This window comes from Musca autumnalis, unplaced genomic scaffold (genome assembly GCF_047663935.1).
Source record: "Musca autumnalis isolate F117 unplaced genomic scaffold, ASM4766393v1 scaffold_3, whole genome shotgun sequence".
NCBI classification, from domain to species: Eukaryota; Metazoa; Arthropoda; class Insecta; order Diptera; family Muscidae; genus Musca; species Musca autumnalis.
The window spans coordinates 222,074,748-222,100,155 of NW_027411866.1; the positions used below are offsets into that span (position 1 = coordinate 222,074,748).

Genomic DNA, 25,408 nt, shown 5'->3' on the forward strand with positions numbered 1-25,408 from the left:
TTTGCACAGGCTGAGGGTATATCTCTGTCGGCTCAGTTGACTGATACTTTCTTACTTGTTTTTAGTTTGCTTTATTTTGTTTTTATTTAATTTTTCTTTTATTTTATTTATTTTATTTTTATTTTTTTGGTTATTTTATATTTTTCTTTTATTTTTTAATTTGTATTTTTATTTTATTTTTATTTTTTGTTTCATTTTGTTCACTTCTAATGACACCAGCTTCTTTTCATTTTTGTTCTCGCGTCCCATTTTTACATGTCTTATGTCCAATTTACATTAGCAACTTTTTCGTCATTTAGAGCTGTTTCGTAATTTATTTGCTAAAACAGGCAACATTTTGCGTCATTTATTATACAAGATTAAATGACGATAGCTGCGTCATTTATTCTAAACAACGCACGAAAACACCATACTATTATACGCAACCCTGCTTTTTCGTCATAAACTACCAAAAAGTGCAACTGTTTTATGATGTCTTTGTTTGTTTGTGTGTGTTGTAGAAAAACAAAAATACTCAAACGATGACAAAAGTGTAAATAAATGTTTAAAAAACTTGCAAAAATTAATTTTTTTCAATTTTGAATTAAGTCAAGTTATTTGGTAAACATTAGTGTTATGAAATTCGTATTTTTCGGAATAAAAATTATTATGTGCGTGTGTATGTGTTATTGTATCCGTGTATATGTGCGATTGTGTGCGTAAGCAAATGACGCAAAAAACGGATGTAAATACACTTCATTTGTTTCTAGGATTTCGTAAAAAGAAATCATTTAATGTGCATATGTAAATTCGACTTTATTTATCATTGCCAAGTAGAAAATAAATGCAAAGATGATAAAATGTTCTGTGGAACAAATAGCATTCACACTTTGCAAGAGAACGGAGAGACTTGGCAAGATGGCGGAAAAATTAAGCAAGAGAGCACAACCAATTTGCGAAAGAGAACAGTGATAGTCAAATTTGTTTAGTGCAAAGAGAAACTGAGAAATAATTTTTGTGGAACAAAAAAATAGCTACTTTTTGATGAGTGCAAAGTGAAAAGCAGTGAACGGGACCACCTAGGCCTACAACCAGGGCTACAAGTGGTTTATTTATTTATGCATCTAATCTGATCTTAAACAAGTCGATCAACTGATTTTTGCAAAAAACCCGACATTTTTATCACAACTGTTTGCCATTTTTCACTAATTAATGCATGAAAAATTTTCGTTTTCTTAGTTTTATTTTAAAACAATTACTTCTCAAACTGTATGTAAATTGCCAAACATTTTCCTAACCTGTATCTAATGGTTCATGCTCCGAAACAAATGTTCTCATTGAATTTCATTTTTGGCTGCAAAGATATTAAAACACAACGTTCCACACTAATGTACATTACAACATTTCATGCCGCCAAACCATTTGTTGCTTTTGTTATTTATTGTATACAAAATTACTAATTTTGTTCGTTTAATTATAGTCTTCCATATTTTGATTTTTTTTGTTCTACTGTCGCAATATTCCCCACTGTAAACATTAATCACAGACGCCGTTAATAAAAACAATAAAATATGTCGGTTATACGCAATTACTCTTCCAAAAATACGAACTTATTCACGTGCTATACCAATTTACATATTTATATTCACATAAAATTGTTCTGAATTTTATTTAGAGTATTTGTCCAAATAATATTTGGTTGCCACATGTTTGCCGATAATTAACATAAAAATACCATCAAGTTCAATCCCTCTTCATTTTGTTGTAATTTCATACAATGAAATTTGGAGGGAAAATACATATTTTGAAATGCAGCATTAGAATATAAAAACCAACAACCGGTGTCTGCATGAACGATATTTTCCAGGGAAGATTTATGTATTGCTTGACTGTAAATTTACTTTTATTATAATATATTTTATTTTATATTAAATAAGTTAAAATAAACTATTACAAATTAAAAGAGGCTTCCACCAACTTATGGTATGGCCAGGAATGTCGTGCTGCTACAGAAGATACAAATGCCTAATATAGAATTACCGTACAATCAGCAGCAAAAATTGAAACGTTTTCGGGTGAAAAGTAGGGAGGAGAATCGTATTTCGAGCAGGAACAAGAGAGACCTAGCAAAGCAGGTGTATGATGAACCCGAGATATACAGAAATCAGAATGAAGACAAAAAGTTCCACCTAAAAGTGGAACATCACAATGAGGTCTTTGGCACATACACTCCGGTTCATCTGATTAAAACCAACCTGATTGAATTTACAAATACCGTTATATATAACGGTAGGAGAATTATTAGTTATATTTTTGTGAACTTGTAGAGTATATAGTAGCCGAAATTTTCAATAACTAACATGTTTCAAATATGATACTTTTTACTCGCTTTATGAAAAGCGTGGGAAATCGAGGTGGATTTTTCCAGAGGCAACAAAACCGCGTGAAACCCATCGAATAGCCTTCATTTTCCTTAGATAAAATACTAACTTTTGAATGGGAATGGCAGAAATTGGAATTATTTTTACCTCATTCCTTCTTTTTTGGACTTATAAACCAATCTAGTGTGATTATTTTGGTAATTTTGTTGTGGTTTTGAAAATTTTTAACACCATATAGTATACAATTTTGACTTAAGTTTATTAAAAATAGTCTGGTTTAATCCCATTGTTGTTGTTTTAATATTTTAAAACAACTAATATATCAGTGGAGAAAGTTTGCCATTGTTCGCCAAGGGGTAAGGCAGGGTGGAGAATATCCACAAACAAGAAAGAAAGGAACTGATCCTGTGGCGAGTATCGAAACTAGTCTTCCCTGCCTTACCCCTAGGCGAACAATGCCAAACTTTCTCCACTAATAAATTAGTTATTTTAAAATATTAAAACAACAACAATGGGATCAAGCCAGACTATTTGTAATAAACAAAATTGCAACAGCTATCCCAATAAAAAAACGCCACCAATGATCAATTTTGACTTTATAAATTGTTTCTACCGATTTCTACATAAGAATATTTATTAAAGCTCTAAACATCGATTTTATTCATTTTTCAAAACCCTAATAAACTTTTTCAGCCCAATATTTGTTGGCAATGAACACTCTCGGTCTTTATTTTCAATTATATTTGTTGTTTTTTTTTTTATAAAAGTTTACCACAACTAACAATCGATTTACGTAAATTTTTAGCATGGTTCTATTCTGGTGTACAAGGCTAAAGTATGCATACATTTTTATAAAGAGAGTAAAAAGTGTCGTTATAAAGCATATGTGCAATATTTTAGTTATTGAAAATTTCAGCTAATATATACTCTGCATGTTCACAAAAATATAACTAATATTTCCTCTCCTACCCATAGAAATATAGAATAACAGATAAAAATTGGCATCAAATTTCATGCAAATGTCCAAAATTCGTCTTAGTAGGGCTGTAATTTGAAATACCAAAAATACCACCACATATCCGTATCGAAAAATATGAAGAAATGGGTTGTCACTATTTCCTTAACGCCAAAAAATTTGATGTGTTTTTATTTAAGACTTTCTGTTAGTTGGCCCGTTCCGCGTTGCTGGCCCGTCGTATTGAGTTTTAATGACAACTTTTCATGGACATTTGTTTTACAATTCAAAAGTTGGTATTTTCTACCTCAATTTTGAGTCCATTGAAGTTGCCTGAAAATGTTACATAATATTTCAGCCACATGACTGCTCGAGCACTCCTCAGAGGCAAAGTCAACTATATACGAGATATTTTGTACATCGGATAACATAATTTGAAAATATGTATTTTAAATAACTAAGTTGTTGGAAATATCGACACCTCCAAATAATAGTATGCTAAGTCTAAAAAGTGAGTTTTGCAGGAGAAGCTCTCAAAGTGTGGAAATTTTTTTGAACTTCAGTACTATGCTAAGTCAATATTTGTTTATAACTTCTGTTCGTATTGACCGATCATTACCAAAATTTGACAGAATTTAAGTTAAAGGACGTTCGAGACCTCCAAATAATAGTTTGCTAATTCTGAACAGTGAGTTTTGCAGGACAAGCTCTAAAAGTTTGGAAAATTTCTTTGGCCTTCAGTACTATGCTAAGTAAATATTTGTTTATAACTTCTGTTCGGATTGTCCGATTATTACCAAAATTTGACAGAATTTAAGTTAAAGGACGTTAAATATAAAAATGTAAAGAACTTGAAAACATGCTAAATCGACTTAGCATACTATTGTTTGGAGGCGTCGATATGCTCTTGCTCCTGAAAATACTTGTACCTTCGTAATGGGGACAGTGAATACAAGTTACTTCAAAAAATCAAAGAGATTCGCTAGCAGCTGTAAAACCGGAAGTACCCGTAGGAGTGGACAGATATACTCCATATTTGAACCTGATCTATGTCTCGTAGAAATATTACTATATACAGAAAGCATGGACTTACCTACGAAAAACATAATATCGCTGTAAACAACTAAAAATTTGCAATGGATCCTTAAGCAGACCTTAAACTAGACTTAAACACAAATTGTGAACTTTTGTGAGAGAGGTATCTTAACTAAGCTTGGATCGGAAATCAGTTGCTTCGTTCAAGAGATATAACGCGTACAATTTTAACAAAAGAAAAATTTTAACTTTTGTTGGGGAGGGACAGTAAGTACCCAGCAAAAAGTTTGCCTCCAAAGATGCAGTCAAATCATATGTACAAGAGATTTGGAAGTGCATGAAATTATGTATTTTAACTCATGATTTTTACTCATGATTTATTTTTACGGCACTGCATTTGTACAAACCCTTTGGCAATGCATTGTAACTAACCCCTTGGAATCGCATTTTAACTAACGCTTTAGGGTAGAATAGGATGCAGTCCAATTTGCATACAAAGCAAGTGTTTTGATGCAGTGCTTTGGATGTGAATTTAAAGACACTCTTCGGAATGTGTGTTTGTTCAGTTGAAAGATGCCATAAAAATGCAAGCCATTGAAAAATATCCCAGAATAATTAAAAATAGTTTATGTCTGTGTAAAACAAGAATAATAAGAATTTTATTACATTAACACAAATTATGAAATTGCTTTACCAATGGCGATTGGGATGGCTCTCTCGGTAACACCTGAGCGGGTACTGCAATTGCTGTTTTCAGGGCGGCATTCGGAATACATACATATGTGTGTAGATATCGCAACAACAGTGTTTGTTTCCTCCGCTCTCCATGTAATCCAAGCTGTTCTGTTCTTGCTTCATATGTTAAAGGCATTTTTATATTGTCTTCCCATCAGTTAAGATTTCGACATATGGGGAATGGAGTGCCTTTTTCACGACTTCAATAGAACTGCATCAAAGCATGTCGTGAAAGAACTAGTCTACATTACACTACTTCCAATTAATTTTGTTGGGTAGTGTACCGATAAGAACCATTTTCGAACTTTATCTAACACTCGCAGAAATATCCAGTTCGAAAGTAGTCGAACTACACAGGGTGACCGAGAGGATTTTTATAGCAATTGGGAGATTTTCTCAGAAACAATAGACTCGCATCTTTTTTGCGAACATTTGTGGGGAGGAACCCGCGGAAGTGAACCGTTATGGCCCATTTTCGAACTTCATCTAAGTTTGGTTCAAACCTCGTAATATAACGGCTGATAAAACAAGAGGTACTTTATTCAACACCCTTTTTTGACAGATCACGCGTGAGTCGCGTCACGTGTTCATGTTGTTTTTGTTTAGTTCCGTTTGACATTTTATCATGGAAAAGCTTACGCCTCTACAACGTTTACAAATCGTTTAATCTTATTAGGAAAATTCGCGTTAGGTGGGGGTGTGTTTCGAGCCTAATTTTGTTCAGTGATGAGGCAAATTTCTGGCTTTATAGGTATGTAAAGAAACAAAATTGCCACATTTGGGAAGAAGAGCAACTTTAAGAGATTTAAGAGCTGCCACTTCAACCAGAAAAAGAAACGGTTTGTGGGTCTGTGGAATCGTCGGACCCTATTTCTTCAAAATGATGCCGGTTAGAACTTCATCGTCAATGGTGACCGTTATTGCACCGTGATAACCGACAATTTTGATGTCTGAAATTAAAGCTCGTAATCTCGACGACATTTTGTTTCAACAAAACGGTGCCACTTCCCACACATCGCATCAATCAATGAATTTATTGAAAGAACACTACGGTGAGCACGTTTTGGATCAGTCTATTGGCCACCAATATCGTCTCATATCACTCCGTAGACTTTTCCTGTGAGAATATGTAAAGTCAAAATTGTATGCGGATAAAGCCGTTTCGATTCCGTTTTTTTTTTGGGAGAAAACATAAGACATGCCATTCGCCAGTTACCAGTCAAAAAGCTCGCACGAGTCATTGAAAATTGGACTCAATGGATGGACATTCTGAGACGTAGCCTCCGCCAATATTTGTTAGACATAATCTGCAAAAAATAAATTTCATCGAATGTTCTTTCAAATGATAATAAACATTCCCCATTCAATTTGATTTTTCTTTAAAGAAAGTAGGAACCTCTAAATGGATCACTCTTTATATACCTTTCAAAGGTATCTGCCTCCAGAATCATTGGGAACATTTTTTACTGATTATGTACATAAACAAAAATCACACTCTGATACTACCCGTGCTAATTGTCTGGCCACACTTGGATACGGTGATAACAGTGAATATCAGAGTCGTATCAGAACCCCCCAAGTGGAATATGATATAGGAAATTTTGGAAAAATAAATAATAATAAAACAAATCGGAAATGGTTCTAACCCCGTTTTTTTTATACCCTCCACCATAGGATGGGGGTATATTAAGTTTGTCATTCCGTTTGTAACTACTCGAAATAATCATTGTAGATCCCACAAACTATATATATTCTTGATCAGCGTGCAATTCTACATCGATATAGCCATGTCCGTCTGTGATAATCACTCTAGCGTCCGAACGGATTGACGTAGGTGTATGCAATTTTGGAAAAATTTATTATTTGTACGTAGGACTTTTGGTATTGAAAGCGGGTTATGTAGGTCCACGCTTTCGTATAGCCCCCATACAAAATGAAGATATTTGTCCCATTTTACCACCGAATTGGTTGTAATTTGGTATTTTGTGTCTCCAGAGGCCAAAACACATTCCTACCAAAGTTGGTTTATATAGGCCCACGTTTTGGTATAGCCCCCATATAATGCCCCATATAAAGTACTCGTCTTTTTAATATATTTTGAATGTATTAGTCCCATTTGACAACAGAATCCGTTGTAACTTTATATTTTGTGTTTCCAGAGGCTAAGAAACATTTCTACCATAAAATGTTTATATAGGTCCACGTTTTGATATAGCCCCCATAGGACGATATCTCCCGATTTTCGGTATTTGGAGTGTTTTGGCCTTATTATCACACCGAGATGGCTGCAATTTGGTATTTAGTCTTCGTTGGGAGTATAAAACTTTCCCACAGAAATTTGTAGGTATAGGTCCACGTCATCATATAGCCCCCATAGAACGGTACCGTCCGATTTTCAGTATTTTGAAGGTTGTGGCCACATTAATCCACCGAAATGGCTGAAATTTGTGGTGGAGGGTATAAAAAGTTCGGGCCGACTGAACTTAACGCTTTTCCTACTTGTTTATAACTAATTTTTGTTCGTTCTTCTATATTCGTAATAGTTTAGGCTTCCATAGCTCAGCCGCCAGATGACATACAGACCTAATTCTTCGTAGCCGCGTTCCACATATAGTTAAGAATTCCTAATTTAAAAATCAGAGCTCTACATTTGGGGTAAGGCGAGTAAATCGATCTTCAAAATTTTAGAATTCGTGTGAGAAGAATAATTTTTTTTTACAAAAACAGGGTCTATGTTCACGAGGTAAGCAAGAAGATTTTTATTATTTCCTTGAAATGGATCTAACATTTTAGGCATGCAGTCTTGGCCTTACTTTAAGTTGGAAATACATAAATTATGACAATATTTTCAATATTGTTAGCATTTATACTTACAAGGGTTGTATTTGTAATACATGTGTAACATACCTAAAAAGAAAACAAAAAAAATATTAGAACTTACTTTTTAGGATATTAATTTAAAATAAATTAATTTGGAAGCTTAAAATACTTAAAGTTGAGAATAATTAGTAATAATAGTAATAATTAGTTCTGTTTAACATAAAATTCACTAACTCGCTATATCAGTGACCTGGGCGGCTCTTTATACCCTTAGAGTAATGTTGTGAATATTGCATCCATGAAAAATTCTAAATTTTACTCCAGACTTAATATAGTTGTTGATTAATGTTTTTATTACAATTTACTTTAAAATTCCAATTTTCCATTGAAATGTGTTTAGTGTGTTGGTTAGTTGGCGTTGGTTGTTGATGTCCATCAAAGAAAATACAAACAAAAAAAAAACAAAACTCAAATAAAAAAACGAGTGCATGTAATTTTCATTGACAATTAGCAGTGGCCGACAATTGGGTCACTAACAAAGTGTTTCGGGGTTTGGGTGGTTAGCATCCATAAATTTACACAAATGGAAAAAAATCACAATTATCGTTTGTTCTCTTTTTTGCAATGTATTTATTGTATGTATGTATGTTGGCTGCTGCTTCGGCTATTGCTGCTGCCTTTCATACGAAATTCAATAGATAATTAAATTAGCACTGAAGGCAAAATTGTGTGTCAAGTAAAAATAGCAAATTTGTACATAGGAAAATGTGAAAAGAAATAAAAAAATGGGATATACACATGTAATTATATCCGTCATTTATTTATACAATTGTAATGTCAAAGCCTACATATGTGATTTTATAGTTCCAAGAAAAATAAAAAAATATGATCATATAAAAGTAATGAAGATTAATGTTATTTGCCATCAGACAGAAATCAACAATGTTTTTCGTAAAAACAAAATTGAATGGGAAAAATTCCAAAAACAATTAAAAAAATAACAGATAGAAACTTATTTCAGAATAATATTATTATCGAAGATGATAATTGGATAACAAAAAGTTTCACCAGATTTCGTAATGTTGTGAAAAAGCTTGTAGAAAAAAAATGCCGAAAACATCACCACCTTCAAAAGGGCTAAAGGGCTCAACAGTAAATTATAAAAGTATACGATTTTAAACTAAACAAATTAAACCCGAAAATCTATATTTATGATATTCTGCCAGCTAGATGACGAGCCTTATAAAATTTTGCCACATTATCTGTCCTCTTCACACCCTTACCCTACGAAATCCATATCTAATCCCATAATTCACAAAATCAAATCCAAACACACAAATAACAATTTAGTCAATGAACTTAATTAATTTTCCATGTTTTGTGAGTCCAAAGTGAACAGTCATCCAATTTGTTGTGTTTATGTCATACCTGTTGATAAATCAATAGCTTCTCGCTCACACACAATTTTTGGACAAATATTTGGACTAGCCATTCCACAAAACCATATTTACATTATAGACTAAAGGTGGAGAATGTGTTAAATGTGATTAACATAAATTTGCACACAATTTATTAGACAGTTCTTGTTGTTGAGCTGGTCGGTCAGTAGAGAAAGATGACATAAGAAATAATACAAACAACAAATATTTTGTTTGTTCGCTAATATGTTAAGCAGTAGCATGGTGGTAGGTAGTTAGCTAGCTATTTTCAATGAAGTTAACTTTTTTCCGCCTGGTGTCACCGCAAAAGTTTTACAATCACCTGTTATTGTGGTTTTAGTTTTTGCCAGGTCATTCATTATTTCAAGTATACCGCCTAAAGCTCATTGATTTGCTACCCGGTGCTAATTGAGTGTTAGTGTTAAAAGATTACTATTCACTGTTGCTGTTCACACTTAGAGCGATGGCATTGTGACATAATTGTGATTTTTTTCTTCAAAATTCTACTGTGTGATTTTACTGAATGGATTCCATTGAAAAGCTGTACTTTTTTAGAAAATCCACGATTATAGATCTGAAGTTTTATTTAGGGATTGAAATAATCCCACAGATAATGGTTGGTCATTTTTTCGTCATGTTCAAGAATTTTAGGTAATTATATAACCGAATTAGAAATTTGGTATTTAGTCTTCTCTGTGGATAAAAACCCTATCTGCTGTTTTCGGCATAGGGTATAAAAGACTCAACCTGCCAGAACATAATTAACGCCTTTTCCTGTTTTTTTTTTTTTTTGTGTTAAAAAAATGTATTGCGGCTGTGTCGTCGGTCTGTGATTTCAGGCTAGACGAAATGCGAGCGCGATTAACTCTTGAATGTCCGTTCTTTCAACTGGGATATAAACAGATGAGAAAAACTTTTTACTGGTAACTATTTTTTTAGGTAGATACTAAAGTCTTCACCATACTGGCTTTTATACCGAGTGACTTAGGGCTAACTAAACCAAAATAATTAATAATTTTATATTTGACTAACGCTTTGCAGAAGAGAAAAAGAAAACCAGTAAGGAAAGGATCAAAGTTGGGCGGGGCCGAATATATGATACCCTACACCACTGTGAATATGTAAAATATATATGGGAGCTATATCCATTGTTAGACCAAATTCAGTCACAATGCAAAATTTCATCGAAATCGGACGTATATATATATAGCGTGTTTGGTGCAGCACATACGTCAAATCGGCCGAAAATATATATGGGAGCTATATCCACATCTGAACCGATTTTCACCAAAAGCAATAGCGTACTTTCTATGGCTAAAAAATTTTAGTACCCAATTTTAAGCTGAATCGGACAAAAAATGCGACCTGTACGTTGCGAACACAAATACATGGACAGACGGACGGACATGAATAAATCGACTCAGAAAGTGATTATATGTATATCTCCAAAACGAACTATGGATCTATTTCGTTTCCTTTTGTATGTTTCATGCAAATGCACAAACGTAGGTATTTATCGTCGAAATAATGGTTTTAGACCCCAAGTATGTTTGGACGAAATGTGTTTCAGACAATTTGGAGTCGATTGAGCAATGTCCGTCCGTCTGGCTGGAGCGCACGATAACTCTCGAACGGATGAACCGATTCGGTTTAAATTTTGGTTTTCGCAATATTTTGCCCAAGGGTGACGTAGGGGATGAATGATACCAAGCAACGGTCTTGACCGGTTTTAAAATGGCAAAGCCCAGGATTTATCTTGGTCCCTCTTTCATCTCAAGTGGACACTGACCTCCCCGTGGTGTCACCTGGGGAACTGCCGTTAACACCCGTCAAAGGTAGTGAGCTAACAGTGCCGCGCGTCCACCCATAAGAACGTTAAAAACTTGGGTTTGGGCGTCGGGTTAGTAACCCTCCCCTAGAATAAACAGCCTACTATGAAAAAACGAAAGAAAAGAAAAACAAACCCCTCTAAAGTTGACGAACCCCGCAAACGTTTTAAGGACCATGATCTGCGAATCTGCACCTGGAATGTTCGCACTCTTTATAGAGAAGGTGCAGTCTTCGCATTGGCAGACGTACTTGAAAAGTACAAGGCCGATATTACTGCCATACAGGAAATACGATGGATTGGGAAAGGCGTCACAACAACACCTAAAGGTGACGCACTGTATTCTGTCATGACGTAAAGCATGAGTTTGGTTGCGGATTCGTAGTTAGTCGGAGGCTAAAATATCTGGTATCAAGCTTCACTCCAGTGAATGAAAGACTTGCTGCAATTCGAATAAAAGCTAAATTCTTCAACATCAGCCTTATTTGCGCTCATGCTCCCACTGAAGAAAAGGACGAAGAGACCAAAGATATATTTTACGAGCGCTTAGAAGAAACATATGACCGTTGCCCTGCCCATGACATTAAAATCATTCTAGGCGATTTTAATGCCAAAATTGGAAAGGAGAATATCTTTGGCACAACCGTCGGGAAATTCAGTCTGCACAGTGAAACATCTGACAATGGTATGAGGCTGATAGACTTTGCAGCTGCAAAAAACATGGTAGTTAGCAGTACCAGATTTAATCATCTCGATATTCATAAGGGCACCTGGCTGTCTCCAGATCAAAGAAGAAGAAATCAAATTGATCATGTTGTGATAAATGGAAGACATTCATCGAGCGTGTTGGATGTACGATCGTTCCGAGGTGCAAACATTGATTCGGACCACTACCTTGTTGCAGCCAAGGTACGCACCCGCTTAAACGTAGCAAACAAAGTACGAACAGACACAACACGAAAGTTAAACATCGGTAAGCTGCAATCACAACAGACAGCCACATCATATTCCACTCAACTAGCCCAATTGCTTAATCAAAGCACTCCTCATCCCGATAACATATTAGCGCAATTATTGCCCACTCCATGCAAACAGCCGCAAAATCCATACTTGGATACCAGAGACCTCCACCAAGGAATCCATGGTATGATCAGGAGTGTCGTGCTGCCACCGAAGAGAAAAATGCGGCATATAGGGCTACTTTACAATCCGTAGCAACGCGTAGCGCACGAGAGAGATAAAGGGAGAAAAGGAGAGAGGAGAAACGTCTTTTCCGCAAAAAAAAAGAGAGAGATGGAAAAGTGGGAGTGTGAAAAAATCGAGATGTACAGGAGCCAGAATGAAGTCCGAAAATTCTACCAAAGAGTCAAGCATCAAACTGATGACTTTGGTACAGGCACATCCTCCTGTAGAGACCAGCAAGGTAATTTGGTAACTGATACCTATAGTGTGCTCAGGATATGGAAAGAACATTTTGCCAAACTGTTGGTATCCAATAGTAGCGAAGATGGCGAAGATACCACAGATCCAAGCCCAAAAGATGGTATTGAATGTATACCGCCCAGCCAAAATGAGGTAAAGACAGCAACAAACCGGCTAAAGAATAATAAGGAGCCGACGGCTTACCTGCCGAGCTGTTCAAAACCGGATGCGACACACTGATAAGGTGTATTCATCAGCTAGTTAGCACCATCTGGCAGGAAGAACGAGTACCCGACGATTGGAACCTGAGTATCCTGTGTCCCGTCCACATGAAGGGAGATAAGACTGTATGCTGTAACTATAGGGGCATAAGGCTACTCCCTATTGCTTACAAGATCGTGGTCAACGAGATAATTGGACCATACCAATGCGGCTTTAGACCTGGCAAGTCCACCATTGACCAGATATTTACCCTGCGGCAAATCCTGGAGAAGACCCAAGAGATGCAGATCGACACCTACCACCTTTTTGTCTATTATAAAGCAGCCTTCGAAAGCCCGCTGCGTTAAAAGGTATTCCAAGCCATGTTTGAATTTCGTATCCCCGCAAAGCTCAGCCGGCTTTGTAAAATGACTTTAACTGACACGAGGTCCTCAGTTAAAATATGAAAGAACCTCTCCGAAGAGTTTGGTACCAAAAGAGGTTTCAGACAAGGAGACAGCCTTTCGTGTGATCTCTTCAACATCCTGTTGGAAAAGGTTATACGAGAGGCAAACGTCAAAAGAAGTGCAACCATCTACACCAATAGTCACATGTTACTTGCTTATGCTGATGATATAGACATCATGGGCCGATCCGTAAAAGAAGTAACTGACACCTTTATAAAGGTCGAAGGAGAATCTGTTTAAGTGGGTCTGGCGGTAAACGTTGAGAAGACCAAGTTGATGGTGTCGACGCGCAATGCGTCCATTGAGCTCGGACCGACTGTGGAAGTTGGTTCCTATAATATTGAAGTAGTAAAAGACTTTGTCTACCTCGGCACCTCCGTAAACACAACAAACGACATCAGTTGTGATATAAAAAGAAGAATTGTATTGGCCAACAGATGCTACTTTGGTTTAAGTAAGCAGTTTAAAAACAAAGCCACATCTCGTCAAACAAAAATAACGCTTTACAAAACACTGATACTACCCGTGCTGATGTATGGCTCCGAAGCCTGGGTACTTGCGCAAGCAGACATGGCAGTGCTTGGTGTGTTTGAGAGAAAAATTCTTCGAAAGATCTACGGACCAATCTGCGTTGACGGTGAATATCGACGTCGCATGAACCACGAGCTGTATCTGCTATACAACGACATGAATATAGTTAAACGTATCGAGAAGCAGCGATTGCGTTGGCTAGGCCATATCAAAAGAATGAGCGATGATGAACCCGCTAAAAAGGCGTATGAATACATGCCACATGGCGTTGCACGCAGAATTGGCAGGCCAAGGAATAGATGGCGCAAACAAGTGGATGATGAGATGAAAAGGCGCGGTATTCCAGAGTCCAAAGCAACAAATAGAGAGGAATGGAGATCTCTTCTTAGTTCGGCCTATAGAACAAATGTTCTTATGGTGGTCACGCTCATATAAAATTCATGAGGGAAAATGCTAAAAAGATGGCATGTCAGATCACTTGCACCCATGATTCAATAGCATCCTTGGCATCGAACATTTTGCTGGGTACATTTTCAGACCAAAATAGCTCTGATTTGCAATTTAAGGTTTCTAGTGATTAAAAAACTTATCCACAAAAGTTGTAGGCAACGATTCCTCCAGACCGATGTTGCTGTTCTGCGAGGCCATCTTCCGAGGTGAAGTCTTTTAAAGGTGTTTTCAATAGAAGTGGCCGTAACTTGGTATTTTCAGGATTCGTTTTATAGCCATAACAAATTTGTTCATATATTGGATCATAAAGAATTTTCGTGAAATTATAACTTTGGCCCAATACAAATTACTATGGAAATAAAGATCGCATGGGCCAACGTTAACCGATCGCCATAAAATTTCATATATAAGGTTTTTGGATCAAATGGAAACAAATTTAGGGGAAGGACTTAAAAAAAGTTGTCCCTATATACCTATATACATACCCTCCATAACCATAAGATTGAGTACTAGTCTGTTGGCGTTTAAAAACTATTCTTTAAGAAATCCTAGTCTTACTGATGTAATAGTCCTTGAAAACGTTTCTTCAAAAATCGTTTTAAGTTCTGTGGATCATTGAAGCAATGTTTTTTAAAAGTCGACGTTTATATCTGGGTGATTGACAAAATATTCTTAAAAAATCGCTACTATTGGTCTGTTGGTCCTTGTGAAAAATATGCTACATCCACCTACCGGCCTATTGGTCTTTGAAAAATATATATTTTTTCACCTCCCCTTTGTTGGTCTATTGCTCCCCTAAAACTATTCTACAAATAATCATTTTTGTTCTGCTGGTAAGGTGATACACAAACTTTTTATACAAACAGGGGGTGGTATTCAGTTCCAAAAACTTTGAACTCTGCGGTTTAGGGCAATTTTGTTGTGCAAAGTTGCAACAGTTACAATGTGGTTTAGTGTTAGGCAATAGATCTGTGGGTAAGAGAAACAAATTAAAGGTATTAATTACCCAAACCACTTGCAGCAATTGTTTAGTTTTTGTATCGTTCATAGTTTGCTAAAACATCAAAGGGGTTAAATGTATGTACATACACACTCGCACGTACCTATCGTATGTTATAATCAACCTTATAACAAACAATCAGAAACACATTTACAACTTTTTTCCACAAAACCAACAGATAACTAAGTTTTTTTTTATAAAACAACAAAAGTTGAGACTAAGTTGGAAAACAAACTTATGCTTCACAAGCTGTCATAAAGGACTTCTTAGTTATGGCATCAAGGGTGTCTTTAAGCAATTATTTGACATAGAAGACATAGACCTTATAACTCATGCCCCACATTAGACAAACAACAAAGTTTCTACCTTTTGGTAAGACAATACAAATCAAACAAATGAATGAATGGCTTGTTGGCTGGATGACTATCTAACACTCCCTTGACACAAAACACCAGATGACAATAACATAATTAGGATTTAATTATCGAATAAATAATAAAATGCACAAACATATTTCTGAGGTGTGGGAGGTAGGAAATTAATAGCTAGGCGTTTGGTGAAATGCATATATGCACCACATTTAATAATAGATCCCCAGCACATATGGAGGGGGAGGGGAGGTTGTTGTATTAAATCAAATGGTCCGTGGTAAATTATTCCACACCCACATTGGATTTAAATATTTTATGATTCTTTCAACAAAGTGCAATGTCCTTTGGCTGTGGTGGCAATGTTCGTTACTACCGGCGGTATGTCTATGGAACTGTTGTTTAATATCCTCCCCCACCCACAATGGTGGTCTGTCTGGCTGTTTTATGGTAACAACTATAACCAAATGCATGACATTGTTGTTGTTGCTTGCATTTCGTTTGCCACACGCAACAAATGCATAAAATTTTAATGAACTTTGGCATAAATTTTATTTGGGTTTCTCTTCCTTCAGCAAACTCTCCTTTAGTAGTTGCAGTTATGCCAGGGCATAGGTAAGGAATAAATTATTTCATCTTCAAGTTCAGGGATGAGGTAGTCGTCATGCATTCTGCCCTGTATGCACATTATTTCATTTCCCTGCCAAGGACCTTAATCCCAGTAGCAACAACAACAAATGTTAGGTAGGTGTGTCATTCTAACATTTTTATGTGGTTTTCTTGTCATAAATTATTTACAAAATGATTGATATTTTACACTTTAAATGGTATTACTTGTTTCCTACTAATTACCATTCCCCAAATAGGCTTGGAACTCTTAGCAAATGCATTGAAAAGTTGTATAACTAATTCACAATGATTGCTCATTTGGTTTGATGGTTATGTTGCAAAGTCCTTTGGGGAAAAGTTTTCAACAGAAAATGTCATTACTAAAAGTTTTAAACACATACATGAGTATGTATGTGTATGTGAAAAGTACAGTTAAATGTTGCCCTTAGTAACCACCTGTGGTCATTAGACTTTTTATGGCCAGCAAGGTAAGCTTTTTATGTTGAGTTGTTAAATTTACATTGCAACAAATTAACTGTCATTTGCAACAAAAAATGTACAGTTCTTCATAAAAAAGATAAAAAGAAAAATAACTCTTTTTAAAGATAATTTTTTAAAACACCAGCAGACACATCAAACGTGGATTTTTAAAGAATATTTTTCAAAGACCAAAATTCACATCAAACGTGGAGTTTTAAAGAATATTTTTCAAGGTCTAAAATTCCCATCACACGTGGATTTTTAAAGAATATTTTTCAAAGACCAAAATTCACATCAAACGTGGATTTTTAAAGAATATTTTTCAGAGACCAAAATTCACATCAAACGTGGATTTTTAAAGAATATTTTTCAAAGACCAAAATTCACATCAAACGTGGATTTTTAAAGAATATTTTTCAAAGACCAAAATTCACATCAAACGTGGATTTTTAAAGAATATTTTTCAAAGACCAAAATTCACATCAAACGTGGATTTTTAAAGAATATTTTTCAAAGACCAAAATTCACATCAAACGAGGATTTTTAAAGAATATTTTTCAAAGACCAAAATTCACATCAAACGTGGATTTTTAAAGAATATTTTTCAAAGACCAAAATTCACATCAAACGTGGATTTTTAAAGAATATTTTTCAAAGACCAAAATTCACATCAAACGTGGATTTTTAAAGAATATTTTTCAAAGACCAAAATTCACATCAAACGTGGATTTTTAAAGAATATTTTTCAAAGACCAAAATGCACATCAAACTTGGATTTTTAAAGAATATTTTTCAAAGACCAAAATTCACATCAAACGTGGATTTTTAAAGAATATTTTTCAAAGACCAAAATTCACATCAAACGTGGATTTTTAAAGAATATTTTTCAAAGACCAAAATTCACATCAAACGTGGATTTTTAAAGAGTATTTTTCAAAGACCAAAATTCACATCAAACGTGGATTTTTAAAGAATATTTTTCAAAGACCAAAATTCACATCAAACGTGGATTTTTAAAGAATATTTTTCAAAGACCAAAATTCACATCAAACGTGGATTTTTAAAGAATATTTTTCAAAGACCAAAATTCACATCAAACGTGGATTTTTAAAGAATATTTTTCAAAGACCAAAATTCACATCAAACGTGGATTTTTAAAGAATATTTTTCAAAGACCAAAATTCACATCAAACGTGGATTTTTAAAGAATATTTTTCAAAGACCAAAATTCACATCAAACGTGGATTTTTAAAGAATATTTTTCAAAGACCAAAATTCACATCAAACGTGGATTTTTAAAGAATATTTTTCAAAGACCAAAATTCACATCAAACGTGGATTTTTAAAGAATATTTTTCAAAGACCAAAATTCACATCAAACGTGGATTTTTAAAGAATATTTTTCAAAGACCAAAATTCACATCAAACGTGGATTTTTAAAGAATATTTTTCAAAGACCAAAATTCACATCAAACGTGGATTTTTAAAGAATATTTTTCAAAGACCAAAATTCACATCAAACGTGGATTTTTAAAGAATATTTTTCAAAGACCAAAATTCACATCAAACGTGGATTTTTAAAGAATATTTTTCAAAGACCAAAATTCACATCAAACGTGGATTTTTAAAGAATATTTTTCAAAGACCAAAATTCACATCAAACGTGGATTTTTAAAGAATATTTTTCAAAGACCAAAATTCACATCAAACGTGGATTTTTATACCCTCAGCCTTTAGGCTATGAAGGGTATATACACTTTCATACGGGCAAAATGTGCCTCATCGAAATAATGGTTTTAGACCCCAAGTATGTTTGGACGAAATATGTTTCAAACAATTTGGAGTCGATTGAGCAATGTCCGTCCGTCTGTCTGTCTGTCTGTCTGGCTGGCTGGAGCGCACGATAACTCTCGAAGGGATGAACCGATTCGGTTCATATTTTGCCCATCGTGGAGCGTGTACCAGACTTAGATCAGGTTTTAATATGGACTCAATCGGTCCACTCCGTCGGGTACCTCCCACACAAAATTTTGGAAAAGTTCAGTTTAGGAACATCTCTCGAATCGCTTTGATTTTTGCTTTAGCAACTTGTATTCACTGCCCTCCATACGTCGGTATAAGTTTCATCAGGGGCAAGTCCATACTTCCTGAGAAAATAGCCTGAAAGTTGCAAAAAAACCCCTATGACACCATGTGAGGAGGTTGGAGGGCAAAATAATTCTCGAACAGGTCTGCCGATTCGGTCCAAAGTTTGGCCTTAGTAATATTTTGTCCAAACTTAGTTTAAGTTCGAAGATGAGCTATATCGGTCCACTCCTTCCGGTACCTCCCCACAAAAGTTCGAACATGTTCGGAAAATTTGTACGCACGATAACTCTTGAAGGGTGTAACCGATTTGGTCCATACTTTGCCCATCGTGGAGCGTGTACCAGACTTAGATCAGGTTTTAATATGGACTCAATCGGTCCACTCCGTCGGGTACCTCCCACACAAAATTTTGGAAAAGTTCAGTTTAGGAACATCTCTCGAATCGCTTTGATTTTTGCTTTAGCAACTTGTATTCACTGCCCTCCATACGTCGGTATAAGTTTCATCAGGGGCAAGTCCATACTTCCTGAGAAAATAGCCTGAAAGTTGCAAAAAAACCCCTATGACACCATGTGAGGAGGTTGGAGGGCAAAATAATTCTCGAACAGGTCTGCCGATTCGGTCCAAAGTTTGGCCTTAGTAATATTTTGTCCAAACATAGTTTAGGTTCGAAGATAAGCCATATCGGTCCACTCCTTCAGGTACCTCGCCCACAAAAGTTCAAAAATGTTCGGAAAAATTGTGCGTACGATAACTCTTGAAGAGAGTGGCCGAATTGGTCCATACTTTACACATCCTAATATATCTACCAGATATAGATCAGGTTCAAATATGGACTATATTTGTCCACTCCATCCGGTACCTCCCACTCAAAATTTCGGATACATGTTCAATTTAATACCTGCTTTCGAATCACTTTGATTTTTGTTGAAACAACTTGCATTGCTGCCCCAATTGCGATGATAAAAGTTGTTTCAGGGGCAAGTTCATACTTCTTGAGCAAACATCCCTGAAGTTCTAAAAAACCCCTTTGGTACCATATGTAGTGGTTGGAGATCCATTCTTTTTAGTATCTCCTCCGCAAAACTTTTGATATTAAATCCTAATCAACATTTTTGTCAGTTAAAACGCCCAACATTTTTAAAACTCCCTAAATACATGCGTTTTTTGGAAAAAAAATTGTTTCAATATACACAGGCTGAGGGTATATCTCTGTCGGCAAAGCCGACTGATACTTTTTTACTTGTTTAAAGAATATTTTTCAAAGACCAAAATTCACATCAAACTTGGATTTTTAAAGAATATTTTTCAAAGACCAAAATTCACATCAAACGTGGATTTTTAAAGAATATTTTTCAAACACCAACAGACCCATCAAACGTGGATTTTTATAGAATATTTTTTCAAACACCAACAGACCCATCAAACGTGGATTTTTATAGAATATTTTTTCAAACACCAACAGACCCATCAAACGTGGATTTTTAAAGAATATTTTTTCAAACACCAACAGACCCATCAAACGTGGATTTTTAAAGAATATTTTTTCAAACAGCAACAGACCCATCAAGCGAGGATTTTTAAGAATATTTTTTCAAAAACTAAAAGTACCCATACATGTGGTTTTTAATGAATATTTTTTCGAACACCAAAGGTCCTATATAACGTGAATTTTTAATGAATATTTGTTCAAATATTCTTTAAATTTTAAATCCTGGAAAATTTCATAAATATTGTGTGAAAATGAGCAAACTCCATTATTCTTTTTTTATGTGGTGGCTGGGTGTATCCTCTTCAAACACGTCTGCATACGTTTTAAATTTTAAACAATATATATTCCTGTCTGTTCTGTTGCATTTTCCGTACATAATAATTTAAGATTGTTCCCATTGATAGTGACCCTCTACTGAGGCGCAGTGTTGCATGTAGACTTTTCATATTCCTTATTTGTTAGGGTGTGGAGAATCCAACAGGAAGTTTTTTGTTTTCCCCAAGCAAACCCCCCACCAAACACTATTCGCCACACAATGCACTGCAGCAACATTCAATTTGCAACAAACAGCAAGTTAAGGCTTTAAGCCGGAGGGTGGTTTCGACAAAATGCATTCAAGTTCAGCTAAATGCTCTTCGTGTTCTACCTTCATACCATTTTTTATCGTATTTAACATTTTCCGTTGGTTTTTTGTTTTTGTTGCTTTCATCTACCTCTCCACACTTCTTTTTTTATGATGAACTAAGCATTAGGTTTTGGAGCGGCATTCCATTTATCCTGTGCAGTTTGCCTTCGCCGTGACAATGTGACAAGGCAGCGAACAGAAAGGCGGACAACCACTTGTGTTTTGCCTTGTGTGTGCCATAAACACAAGACTTTTCTGTTGGTGTTTTTATGTGGATTTGTCTCAATGATCCTTGGCCGTATGTCCTTATTTTATATTGCTGCTGCTCTTCCACTACCTCATGTTGCTTATATATTATTGCCACGATTTCTGATCTAAGGGTTGGGCGTTTTTTCCTTCTTTCGTTAATTGTATTTGTTGTTTGGTGTTGTCGCTTTTGGCCATTGTTGACATTTTTTGGTTTGTTTTTCTTGGTGGTCTGTTCGATTGGATTTGTGGCGGTCTCTAGAGTTTGTTCCTGTCACAAATTCTGTTTACATTCGTCGCTTTTAAATAATTGATAACTCAAACTCATTTGTCCCCCCGCAGCCGACATTTGAATGGGGTATGTGATATATGTTCCCTGAGGGTTGATTTAGCATTAGGTGGTAATTTTGTAATCATAGAAATGGGGAAGCTTATTTTTTACGACAAAACAAATATTTACTGTCATTGGATTTCACGTTGTGTTTTTTAGTATTACTTAGAAATGATAGTGATAATAAATAAGAGGTTGTAGAGGTGGACCCACGCTTTATTTATTAAGGTATTTTCAGGATGGCACGATCAAATGTGGATTTTAAAAAAAATATGTTTGTCAAACGCCAACGGACTCATCAAACGTGAATTTTTTAAAGAATATTTTTTTCAAACGCCATCAAACCCGTCACACGTGGATTTTAAAGTATATTTTTTCAAAAAACCAACAGACAAATCAAACGTGGATTTTTAAAGAATATTTTTTCAAGGGCCAACAGACACATCAAACGTGGATTTTTAAAGAATATATTTTCAAGGGCCAACAGACACATCAAACGTGGATTTTTAAAGAATATTTTTTCAAGGGCCAACAGACACATCAAACGTGGATTTTTAAAGAATATATTTTCAAGGGCCAACAGACACATCAAACGTGGATTTTTAAAGAATATTTTTTCAAGGGCCAACAGACACATCAAACGTGGATTTTTAAAGAATATTTTTTCAAGGGCCAACAGACACATCAAACGTGGATGTTTAAAGAATATTTTTTCAAGGGCCAACAAACACATCAAATGTGGATTTTTAAAGAATATTTTTTCAAGGGCCAACAGACACATCAAACGTGGATTTTTAAAGAATATTTTTTCAAAGACCAAATGTACCCTCAAACGGGGATTTTTTAAGAATATTTTTTCAAACACGAAAAGTACCCTTAAACGTGGATTTTTAAAGAATATTTTTTCAAACACCAACAGACCCATCAAACGCGGATTTTTAAAGAATATTTTTTCAAATACCAATAGACACATCAAACGTGGATTTTTAAAGAATATTTTTTCTTGGGGCAACGTACACATCAAACGAGGGTTTTTAAAGAATATTTTTTTCAAGGACCTACAGACCCATCAAACGTGGAATATTAAAGAATTTTTTTCAAGGACCTACAGACCCATCAAACGTGGATTTTTAAAGAATATTTTTTTCAAGGGCCTACAGACCCATCAAACGTGGATTTTTAACGAATATTTTTTTCAAGGGCCTACAGACCCATCAAACGTGGATTTTTAAAGAATATGATTTTTAAATAAAGGGCCTACAGACACATCAAACGTGGATTTTTAAGGATTATTTTTTCAAGGGCCAACAGACCCATCAAACATGGATTTGTAAAGAATATGATTTTTAAATAAAGGGCCGACATACACATCAAACGAGGGTTTTTAAAGAATATTTTTCAGATTGCACAGTGGATCCACCCATTGGCCAAAAATAAAAAAATGAATGTCAAAATTTTGGTACAACATCTGGCAACACTGACAGCTATGACATGGACCTTTTTAAAAATATATTAGTTTTTGTTTCATTCGAACGCGATCTTCTTAAAAATAGCTTCAAAAGTCTGAACAGTTGATTAATATTTTTTGTTGTGAGTATAACCTATATTTTAAGTGCAAGTAAATATATTCAAAATATCGCGAAAATAATACGTATAGCAAAATATTATAGTGGTTTTTTGAGGAGGAGGCAATAGCTAAATTTTCATTAAAAAATAGTGTCTTAGCGTGTTGTGGAATTCTAGTTAGCTGCGTATTTTCTTAGTGTATTTTGTAATGCCAATTCGATCATATACTTAACTTTGACCTAAGGTTTTAGTCATGATGCCCACCAGTGCCCACCTCGGGAATAATTTTCCAAAGTAGGTCATAAGTTTAAGATTATTCAGTATTAAAATCAGCTGCCATCTAGTGCCAGACTATAAATGGTGGGCCGCTGACTAAAGCTGTCCAGAATAGTGTTTCTATGGATATATTAGCGTATAACTCTGTTATCTGACAACGTACATTAACATAATTGGCATCAGTGGCAAGATGAAGAAATTTTCTTCCAAATTTGTCTTACGTTGGCGGTACGTGCCTTCCAGAAAGAACGCTATAAGATCTACATTAAAAATTTTACCAATTTTCAGACAAAAATGTTAATTTTTTTTTTAATCCTCTAAATTGGTTGGATTTTATGTTGTTTTGGAGATGGTTTTGTTTCCCCAAGCCTATTTTTGCATCAAATGATAATCCGGACCTTTGCTCATGTCATTTTGTATTAACAGCATAAAACAATTCTTACCGTATGCCCCCTCCAGAGGGGAAAGGGGGGAGAATGTTACGCTCGTGGTTTCTTAAAACACTCTTCGCAGCAGCACAAAGCTGTAACCGGCGCGCCGCGGCGCATTGGCTTGATTTGTATACTCTAAATATTTTTGGCCACTTTCTCCATACAAGTGGATCCACTGTGGATTGTAGCTAATCTTACATATTGATTAATTTCTATAGCAAAAACGTCATAATATCACATTTCTCTTTTTGTTTTACCACAAAATGCCAACTTTAAACACACGCATTAGGGAAATTAAAATCAACACATTCCATATTTACACAATGGTGTCAAAGTCCTTTGACTATTTGTGTGTCCATAAAATCTGATACGATGTCCATTTAGGGCATTAAAATGCGTTGTTAGACGTTATAATGAACTTTCCGATTATTTTCTGGCACTTATCAAATGTCTTTATTTGAAAGAACGTATTTTTGTGTGACCATCAAAAGGCTCGTCATTTCCTTCCTGCCACGCACACACAGAAAGTGACAAAAATAACAAAAGCCTTAGGAAATGTAGGTAGACAGACGCATGTTCCAACAGTACATAGTAGAAGTTTTTCTGCTCCGATTACCCGTCATATTCTTAGGACTGCTATTATTCATTCCATAAAATATATTGAAACGTGTTGCCACAACGTGATGTCTGTAAATTCGTAATCAATGAATGAATGAAAAGACTACGTTTGGCGTACGAATGAATGGAAGAATGTGTGTGTGGCTGTAATAGAAATGAAAGATAATACTCTTGTAGCTGTAGCTGAGGCATGTGTCGTCGTTTGTTCTGTCATCATTTTGTACAGAAAATGTATAAAAAGAAAATCGATTGAAAAAAAAACTGGAAATGTAAAAAAATGCTAAAAAGTAATAAAGGCAAACGGTTGGACACTACAGAGCAATGGCAATTTAATTGTTAAATATAAGAAAACATAATGAAATGGGGAAGCTATTATATGCATCGGAAAACCTTAAAAATAACAGGTAAAAAGTCGTTAAGTTCGACCGGGCCGAACTTTTTTAACCTTCAGCATAAAAGAACCTACGCTGACAATTTTTAGTTAAGAATTTTCGGGGCCACTGAGAAACTCAAATGTTAAATTCCAAAAATCGGTAGGTACCGCTATATGGAGACTATACCGACACATGGTCGAATGTTGAAGGTTTTTAATGCATAACTTTCGTTATCGCTGAGAACCTCAAATGTCAAATTACAGCTAGTTCAGTTAAAAATTGTAGCTAAAATCCTCAAAATGTCGAAAATCGGGAGGTTCCGTTATATGGGGTCTATACCAAAACATGTACCTATCTTGAAAATTTTTAGTGCAGACATTTTGTTGCCGCTGGAAACTTCAAAATGTAAAATTTCGAGTAGTTCGGTCGAAAAATGTAGCTAAATCCTCAAAATACCGAAAAATATGTATACAATTTTTATTCCAACCATTTCGTACTGCAATAATAATTATTATTACTTCTGACCAAAACTATTGGAAGTTCTTACAATATTTATTGTCCATTTTGACCAATACTATTGTGAATTGCAAAAATAAATATTGTTACTTCTGACCAAAACTATTGTAAGTTCTAACTATATTTATTGTTCATTTTGACCAAA

The 25,408-nt window shown here is 35.1% G+C and overlaps 1 protein-coding gene across 50 annotated transcripts in view; it reads right to left on the bottom strand.

The window, feature by feature from the left end:
* OtopLa (proton channel otopetrin-like a) overlaps window positions 1–25,408 on the bottom strand; it is a 250,692-nt gene that overhangs the window by 183,546 nt on the left and 41,738 nt on the right. For 27 of the 50 annotated variants that reach the window (XM_073976915.1, XM_073976936.1, XM_073976934.1 and 24 more), the window contains one exon: window positions 7,960–7,992. The exons of the other annotated variants lie outside the window; for them this stretch is intronic. The gene's annotated coding sequence lies outside the window, so the exon portion shown is untranslated. The remainder of the gene's footprint in view (window positions 1–7,959; window positions 7,993–25,408) is intronic. 50 annotated transcript variants of the gene reach the window in all.